General features: G+C 48.5%; 1 non-coding gene across 1 annotated transcript; it reads left to right on the forward strand.

Annotated features, from left to right (window-relative positions):
- The first annotated feature begins 3,562 nt into the window (after positions 1-3,562).
- On the forward strand, positions 3,563-3,725 carry LOC127493884 (U1 spliceosomal RNA). Its single transcript, XR_007924421.2, has one exon. It is a non-coding gene; the product is annotated as a U1 spliceosomal RNA (small nuclear RNA).
- Positions 3,726-9,621: the final 5,896 nt, after the last annotated feature.

Below are 9,621 nucleotides of genomic sequence, written 5' to 3' on the forward strand. Positions count from 1 at the left end.
TCCTCAGCCTCAGTTTACCCTCCGTGCTGCTCCTCGAGAATAAATAAAGGTCTTTTCAGGCCCTGGGATTATAGCCATAGCTCAAACATGACATTCCCAGACTTGTTACAGCATACAGAAGACATTTGCAGGAAAATTCTCCTATATCCACTTCATAGGAGTGTGGGGCCACAGGGAGAGCCCTACAGTGTGAGAGCCACCAGGGTCCTTGGACAAGAACAAGACTGTGAGAAGATCATGGTGACAAGGGGCTAAGGACTAAACCCACATAACCTAGAGGTCAAAATCCTGAGCTGGACACCAACATGTTTTCTGCTATGTCACAGATTGTCAGGGAAGGCAGAGGGAGGGCTTCCACCTGGAGGAAGCTGGACATGTTCTACAGGGTGAGCATGACTTTGGCTGGGACAGGAACACGCTTTTCCCGGTGAGTCTTGTCAATGTTCTTGTACACATAGAAGGCCAGGTGGGGGAAAGGAGTGAGACGAAGCAGAAAATGGGAAACTGCCAACTAAAGAGCAAGGCATAGATCTTGGCTGATGCCCTGTGCCCAGGGTAAGCAACATTCTGCAAAGTTATTTCTCCTTAGGGCATTCCAGGGATATCTTCAGGAAATAACCAAAAATTCTTTAATGAAACGTGAAAAAATGCTCATTTCTCATTCCTTAGGTGTTTCCTGTCAACCAGTCTTCTTAGGGAAGGATTTTGGGTTTGCTTTTGATGTGTTCCATCTGTTGCAGGGGAGGCAAATGCAAACCCAGAAGCTATTCCCTAAAGGTTTGGTTTTCTTGCTGTTGGGTTCTCGTTGGGAGAAGACCAACAAGAAGAAGATCTACAATGAGAAGACTCATTGAAGGCAAAGATTTTCAAGTTGTGATCCTGCTCCAGGCTCGAGTTGTGAAATCAAGACTATAAGCACTTACTATTGAGATTGTACTGAAATAATATGGGTGGTTACTTCTAGCAAAGGTTCTTGTTTCTTTGATTTTTTTTAAAAGATTTGCTTATTTTATTTGTGAGGTAGAGCTACAGGGACAGTGTGCCTGCTCTCCCTTATTTTTGTTTGTTTGTTTGTTTGTTTTCTAGCAAAGGATAGATATTCCAAGCTTTTTTAAGGTGCATCAAAAGTTTCCAAAGAACCACCTGGAATATTTCTCTTATTCTATGCCAACACAAAAGTCCTACAATATTCATGCTGCTTGTTACCTTCCCTTAGCCCCAAACAAAGCATGCATTGAGTTCTATGGAGTGCTTTCCTATCTTCTCATGCTTCCTGAACCCCCTGTTGTGTGGCAGCCCAGTTTCTTTTCCCTGTCAGTGACTCCTGTCCTGAGGTCCCCCACCTGGCCACACCAGTAGTCTCAGTGTCTACTTCAACACACCCGTTACTGCATAGGCTGGTGGAAGGCTTTTTTTACTGGTGGCCAAGGGGAGGGCACTTGCAGGAGAGTGGCAGGGGGTCTTTTCCTCAGCTTAGTAGAGAAATAAAAAGCCAAGAAACAGTTGGCAGAGAGCCAGAAACTTTTATTCGAAAAGAAACTTGTATTTGATTGGCAAGTGACAGAGAAGGCGTCTGGTCCGAGAGGAGAGCAGCAGAGAGCCTGAGCTGCACACTGGCTTTGAGGACATGTCCCAAGTTTTAAGCCGTTACTGTCTGTTCATTAGGTTATCCTATTGGGGGCGTCCATGGGACAGGGCTTTCACATACTGTATGTTGACTGGCTTGGGGCTCATGAAGATAGCGGAGGTCTCCTGGAGACAGTCAGTCTCTTTAGGGGCCCAGTCCCCTCCTCTGCTAGCTCTGGGTGGAAGACTGTAACTATCTTGAAGGTGTGATTTAAAAAGCCAAGGGTCACACAAGATAGCCAGGATCTCCTTAGAGCTAGTCTGAATCTCTCCAGGGGCTCAGTGCCTTCCCCTGCCTGTTCTGGGTGAAAGAGTACACCCACCCTGGCTGGAGGTGTGATTTAAAGCACCAGGATCACACATGCAGGCGCTGATGCGGGCCGGAAGTGCGATGGGCGAAGAGCGCTGCCTGAAAAACGCAGAGGGGACAGTGACCATGCAGCTGGGGCCAGCGGGGTCAGCTGCTCAGGCTCCGGGTGCGGAAGCACGCCCGAGTCCCGTGCGAGAAAAAGGTCATAGCACAGCCTGTTTCAGGAAACTCGCTGGTATCTGGGGATCAGCGCAAGGAGAGCCCAGGAAGCCTGAGGAACTCACTGTATGTATGCACAGCGAGTTGTGTGAGGCTGTGCTGGGACAGAAGGGGCGGAACTCATACTTACCTGGCAGTGGAGACACCATGATCACGCAGGTGGTTCTGTTAGGTAGGAAGTCACATATGAGCTTATGTGTGTGTGACAAAGGCCTAAAGAGTTGACATGTAGGTCCAGCATATGCATCTCAAAGTCATCCCAATAACCTGCCAGGGGCAGCCCAGTATTTGCATCCTGCCCTGCTCCCTCTACACAGCAACCTGCCAGCTGGGGGTCCCCGCCCCTTCTGCCTGATCACCTTCCAGGTGCAGCCCAGTATGTGCACTTCAAACATCCTAGGGATCTTCCAGAGGGTCCCGCCCATCCTTCCTCTAAGCAGGGCAATGGCAGCCAGGCTTCCTGCTGTTTCTGAGAACTTCAGAAGCAAAACTCAGATAGGAACCTTTCGCATTTACATCCAAAAAGTCCTTTGTTCCGGGAAGAGCAGAGGCGGCAAGGCAAGGCCCATCCCCTTCAGAGCCCCTGGCCTCAACCATCTGCCTGGCCTGCCCAGGTGTACTCTCTCCACTCAACCATGTAACCTAACTCTTCCCCAGTCTGAGGGACTGACTGGGCACTCTCTCTCAGGGTCTGTCTGGAGAGGTGCCCATCCATTCTTACTTTGGCCCTGCCCTAATAAACCTTGCTGTTTTGCTTTCCACTTACTCTCTGTCTCATGCCTGATTTCTTGCTTGGGCCCAGACAAGAACCCTGCCAATCTCTGGTAACCGTGCTCCCAGGGCGAGGCTCGTCCATTTCACTGCGGCAGTGCTAACCCCTGCGACTTCCCCATATGGGGGAAACTCCACTGCAGAATGTGTGGTAGTGGGGACTGTGTGCTCGCTCTCCCCTGATTTTTCTCCAGTTCAAAGAGTAGATGCTCCTCAGGCTTATCAAAGCAGGTGTAATGCATGGAGAAGGATCGGGTCTCCGCGCGGCGCCCGCATGGGTGGGGGAGGGAGGGACGGGGCAGGCACAGCTGTCACTCAGCTCGTGGAGGGCGCGCTGGTGGTTCTGCTGCTGGGCGCGGGGTGGGCGGGGCGCCTGCGGTGGCGTCCCGGACGGGGCGGGGCTCTGTAGATAGAGCAACGCAACGCAGGGGCTGCTGGTCCGGGACCTGCTGTAGATTCACGACCGCTTTCCCGAGCTGTGGGAGAAAGCACGGGACCGCTGGCGGCACATACGTGCGCTGTGCGTGCGTGAGGGCGAAGAGGGCCCGGGGCGGGGGAGGTTGAGGGGCGCAAAGTGAGCGCGTGTGAAGAGTGCGGGGCGTGTGAGGCTGTGCTGGGGTGGAGGGTTTGGTCCTCAAACTTACCTGGAAGGAGAGACACCAATATCAGGCAGGCGGTTTTCCCAGAGCGAGGCTCTCCCATTGCACTGCGAGAGTGCTGACCCCTGCGATTTCCCCACATGCGGGAAACTCAACTGCAAAATTTGTGGCAGTGGGGCACTGCGTTCCGCTCTGCTCTGACTGTACTTCGTTGGAGAGTAAGTGGTTACTACCCTGCGGCAGTACAGACTGTGTTGTAGGTGAGCAAGTACTTGCAACTCTGCTGGGTTCCACAACCCTACTTACTGCATCTACACTGGTAATTTTCATGCAGTCTCATTCAATGGTAACACTTTTTTCTCCTTGTATCTGCTCTCTTCGGACTCATAGGTAATAATAGCTCTCACACTTTTTCTCCACGTAAACTGGCACAGGCTAGCGGTTCTATTCATTATTTTCACTTTCTCATAGCACACTATGTTCTTTGTACTTTTCCCTCTAGGGCTTGCTGCAATTTGCATCTCATTTGCAGCCCAGAGCCATGATCCCTGGTGGTGCCAGGTCCTGAAGAGGAGCAGTAGGCCCCTCTAAGACAATTATTCAGGGGACATCCTTACAGGTTTTACAGGAAAATGCAAATAAACCGCCTCAAACGAGGAAAGAAGGGCTGCTTCTCATGTAACAGGAAGCTCAGTGCTGGTTAGGGTTTCAAAATCTACAGCCTCACCACATTCTCTTCCTATGATCCCACAGGAACATCCCATAGGAGCCACTGCCTCCTGCTTTTGTATACACTTTCTTTTTATTTTTTTTAATTTATTTATTTATTTATTTTATTTTTTTGACAGGCAGAGTGGACAGTGAGAGAGAGAGACAGAGGGAAATGTCTTCCTTTGCCGTTGGTTCACCCTCCAATGGCCGCCGCGGCCGGCGCCCCGAGTTGATCCCATGGCAGGAGCCAGGTGCTTCTCCTGGTCTCCCATCGGGTGCAGGGCCCAAGCACCTGGGCCATCCTCCACTGCACTCCCTGGCCACAGCAGAGAGCTGGCCTGGAAGAGGGGCAACCGGGACAGAATCCGGCGCCCCGACCAGGACTAGAACCCGGTGTGCCGGTGCCGCAAGGCAGAGGATTAGCCTAGTGAGCCGCGGCGCCGGCCTGTATACGCTTTCAAGACAGTGAACCTCAACCGAGCCAGAAACAACTATTTTTTATGGATTGGCCTCCTACCCCAAAACTTACCCTGCTTAATATAATCTATCTCATCTCTTATCTATAACCACTGTAAGTTCAATATAAACAATTTATAGGTTTTCCTTTTCTAATTTTTTTTTTTTTTTTACAAAAATGGCTCTTAGTCCAGTGGACTTATTTCCAACGATCATCCTTATTCCTGGGGGCTGGGGAATTTGTCCAAGGACCCAGTCCTTTTCTTGCTAAGGCTCAAAGAATCCTTGGTCTCAAGTGTTTTGGTCTAACAGTATCACTACAAATATGTTAAAAGTAGAACAATAGCACCATCTCATAAAGACTTAAATCAGTGTACTTTAGCAAACTGGATCTTTGCTACCATAGTGCTTGCTTGTGTACACACACACACATACAAACACACACAAACATACTGCTCCTTCCTACTCACATATCAGATCAGGCATTTGCACTGACCTGATTATTCAACAACAACAACAACAACAACAACAAAAAAGACATGACTTGAGCCATCTTGTAGTCCTCAATTTCCTGTCCCATTTGCCTCCCTAGCTTTCTACTTCTCCTCCTCAGATTCCTATTTATTCTTGTCCTCCTGGAGGGTGTCCTCTTTCAAGTCCATGGCCTTGTCTATCAGGGCACAGGGGAAAAACTGAGAACTGTGCTAATATGGACAGTATTACTGCTGATTGAAATCAACTCAAATAATTGAACTGATCATCTCTCTCAGGGTGTGTTGTGGTAAACTCCTTAGAAAAGTTCATCTTGAACATTTAGTTTTCCTCCAAAGAGAAATCTGAAGTGACAACTTCCAGAGGATGTAGAGTAAGCTCAAAACTGAAGTTCTGGCATTCACCAGGGATGAGGTGAAATAGCAGTAAAAGTTGCTGGGAGCCAGCTTCTAAGTGTGTAAAACAACCAAAGGGAAGTGATGTCTCTGTTGAGTTTGCAGATGGAGTTTACAAAAGATGGCTTGCTTCCTTTCTTTCATTTTTAGAGACTTATTTATTTATTTGAAAGTCAGCATTACAAAAGGAGAGGGATCTTCCATCCACTGGTTCACTCCCTAATGGCGACAACAGCCAGGGCTGGGCCAAGCCAAAGCCAGGAGCCAGAAGCCAGGAGCTTCTTCCAGGTCTCCCATGGGTTCACAGGGGCCAAAGCACTGGGTCATCTTGTGCTGTTTTTCCCAGGCCATTAGCAGAGAGTGGAGCAGCCAGGATGGGTCGGGCACCCTTATGGGTTGCCAAATTGCAGACAGCGGCTTTATCAGTTAAGCCACAACTCATTCTTGAGAGAGATAAGGAACAGTTATAGGAGGGCAGTTGGCCTGCCAGTTTAGCCTTGAAATCATTTAACTACAAGGTGTTCCCATGATCCCAAAAATGTGTACTGTGACACGATTTCCCTTGTCATGTCCCCAGTGTCTGAAGTCTCCCCAGGTTTACAGATGTAAAGGAGTTTGGAAGAGCAGAGGATAAAAAGATATAAGCCAAGGTTCTAGCAAGTTTCAGAGCATGACAAGAAGACTTCTTGGTGCAAGGTGTCCGGCGCATAACAAATCTTCCCAGGCAGTTGAATCAATTAATTCACAGACTTTTTTTTTTTTTTTTGACAGGCAGAGTGGACAGTGAGAGAGAGAGACAGAGAGAAAGGTCTTCCTTTTGCCGTTGGTTCACCCTCCAATCAGCACTGATCCGATGGCAGGAGCCAGGAGCCAGTGCTTTTCCTGGTCTCCCATGGAGTGCAGGGCCTAAGCACCTGAGCCATCCTCCACTGCACTCCCTGGCCACAGCAGAGAGCTGGCCTGGAAGAGGGGCAACTGGGACAGAATCCGGCGCCCCAACCGGGACTAGAACCCGGTGTGCCGGCAACGCAAGGCGGAGGATTAGCCTAGTGAGCCGCGGCACCGGCCTAATTCAAAGGCTTTTATTGGGGTTCTGCTCCTGGGCGAGGTTCCCTGGTGCCAACAGAGAAACAGATTGGGGGCCAGAGAAGTCGCGCATCAGAGATTGGGAGGGCTCCTTTCATAGATTCAGGGCATGGGGGTTAAAGGTTGAGGCAGGTCTGATCCTCATTGGTTGACCTTTAGGCACTCTCAGGGACCTTGACAAGGACTCCCCCCACCCCCGGAAGTAGAGGTAGGAACCTTCCATTCCTGGAAGTATAGGCCTTCCTTCCATGTGGATCCCAAAGCTACCATCCCGACCTTTTGATCATAGGAAAGGGGGCGACAAAGAGTCTCTCTGGCTACTTCCTGCTGACTAGGGACGTCATCTACAGGGGCCTGCTGTGGGTATCTTGGGGCTCCGCAGGGACAGGCATGTATGGATGGAGAAGCATCTGGTTGAGCGCCTGGTTGCTGAAGGCCTTGGTTCATTCCATTATCAGCTGCTGTAAACACTTAAACAGACACTGCAGAATACAAGTCAGGGTGAGAATAGCAACCAATGATACTGAGAGTGGCATTAACAAAGTAATGAGAGGATTTCATAAAGGAGAGGAAATGAGGGGGTCTCTGGACCCTTGTAAGGATTGTTTGATGGACTGGTTTAAATCTGATCCCAGCCGAGATTGGGAGAAAGGCCACTCAACTTTTGCAGGTAGAGGGGTTTGTCTGTAGTGAAATTCTGAATAATCATATGACATTAAGTGGAGGAGAGGACCATCAGTACACACAGGTTGGGAGTAGAGCCATTGATGTTAGAGTAGAGGTTATGATTACAAAGGAATGAGACCCAAGTGGGCTAGACAGGGTCTAGAACAAAGGACAGAGTCGTTATTAGAGGACTCAAGAAAGGTGCTGTCTAAGCCACAACTCAGTTTGCTGATTGAGAGGCAAATAGAACCTGACAGAAGGGGCTAGATAAAAATCTGGTGGGCTTTAGGACCTATAAGTTAAGAGGCCCGGATCTGTCTGTCTCTTCATGTGGGGTACATCCTAAGGGAGGTGTGAAGCTCCTTGGGGAAGGCACCCTGTTGACTTGCATTACCTACCTGGCCTGGGAGGAGAGCTGGCCAAGTGAAGGCAGGTGGCATCTCTAACAGGAAACTTACAGTTCTGCCTGAGATGTTGCTGACGCTACTTGGCCATCTCTTCTCAGCAGTGGTGGTCACCTTGGAAGCTGGGCTGAGTGAAGCGCTTTTCAGCTTAGAGCCAATAAGATCTGTGGCTCGGACCTGAAGTCCTTCGACTCCAGGGCAGGTCCATTTCCAGTGATCCAACTCTTGGCTGGCAGAGCTGCCAGGGCTCTTCCTAAGCTGACTTCTGCTGAGGCCCAGGCTTACCACATTGAAAGCCACAGCAGTGGACTGGCCTGTTGGGACTCCTAGAGGGCAGATCACTGTACAGAACAGCTATTCATAGGCCTGCCACCTATCTTTCCATTTCTGATGCCTGGCTTTCTTTCCCTCCTGGTTTTTGTTAAAGCAGACCAGAGGATGCAGGTCCAGGGGCTGCTCAATCCCATCTCTAATCTAAAAATCAAATTGTGCACCTTGGAGAGTCCTTCAGAATAGAATTAGTTTCCTGGCCTCTTCTTTCTTCAAAATAACTCTTTCCTTTTAACCTTCCTTACCAAATGCACACTTCTGTACTTGTGATGTTTTCCATCTGCCAATTTCTTTGATCTACATTTCTAAATAACCTGTTAAAAATGTCAGATTAAGATAAAGGTAACACATCAAATTTCAGACCTGAGTTTCTCCAAGCAATGTTGAACTCTTTTCATAGACAGTTTATAAACTAACCTAAACTTTTTTTATAGAATACAACATGCTGAGTATACAAAAGTTTACATTTAGACACATTTATCTCATTTGCCTTTATCCAATTTAAATTGGCAGTTACACCTAAATGACTTAAGATGCTGATATTAAATATTGCTATCTGAATTCAAGTAAAGTTAAAATTGCATTCATCTAGAACAAGTACTAATTACCCATTTTTGTTTCATTGAGTACTGATTACCCGGAAACCTGTCAAAATAAATTCAAAAGAAGTTTAGCAAGTTACAAAGCGATATTTTCAAAGGTAGTGTTCTTCCTAGATTCAAAGAGAAATTCCTTCAAGCTCAGTGTCTTTTTACAGTTACAGTTGCATTTTTCCTAAGAACACCTTAGGCCCATGGTGTCATATTCAGTTGGCCACGTGGGGCTTAGGCACTTGACCTAAAACCCAGCAGACCAAAGGGGTGGGGTGAAGGAGGGAAAAAAGAGGGAGAAGGCGAGTGTGAGAGAGACAAGAGAGGAGAAGAGCTAGTGAGGAAAGAGAGAGATGAGAGGAGAGAGGGAGCAGGAGAGAAGAGAAAGGAGACCAGAGGAGGAGGCTAGAGAGCCATCTGGGGAGTGAACCAGCGGATGGAAGACTTTCTATCTCTCTCTGTCTCTCTACCTCTCTCTGTAACTCTGCCTTTCAAAAGATTTATTTTTATTTATTTTGAAAGGCAGAGTTACAGAGAGGCAGAGGCAGAGAGAGGGTTCACTCCCCAGATGGCCCCAATGGCCGGAGCTGCACCAAGCTGAAGCCAAGAGCCTCCTTTAGGTCTCCCATGTGGGTATAGAGGCCCAAGCACTTGGACCATCTTCGACTGCTTTCCCAGGCCATAGCAGATAATGGGATTGGAAGTGGAGCAGCCAGGACTTGAACCAGTGCCCATATGGGATACTAGCACTGCAGGCAGCGACTTTACCAGCTATGCCACAGCACTGCCCCCCCCCCCCACACCTTTAAACATGTTAACTCAGAAATTGGTGGCATAACCCTATTGGAATCAAAGCCTTCTTTTGAATCTTTTCAGGTAGATTCCCTGCATTGTTGGATTTTGCTGCCATCCCACCAATGATCACATCCTCTTTGCCAGTATCATCTAAAGCAGATAACAAAAAGC

The sequence above is a fragment of the Oryctolagus cuniculus genome, chromosome 7 (genome assembly GCF_051225735.1).
Source record: "Oryctolagus cuniculus isolate XC-2025 breed Fujian yellow rabbit chromosome 7, ASM5122573v1, whole genome shotgun sequence".
Taxonomy (NCBI): domain Eukaryota; kingdom Metazoa; phylum Chordata; class Mammalia; order Lagomorpha; family Leporidae; genus Oryctolagus; species Oryctolagus cuniculus.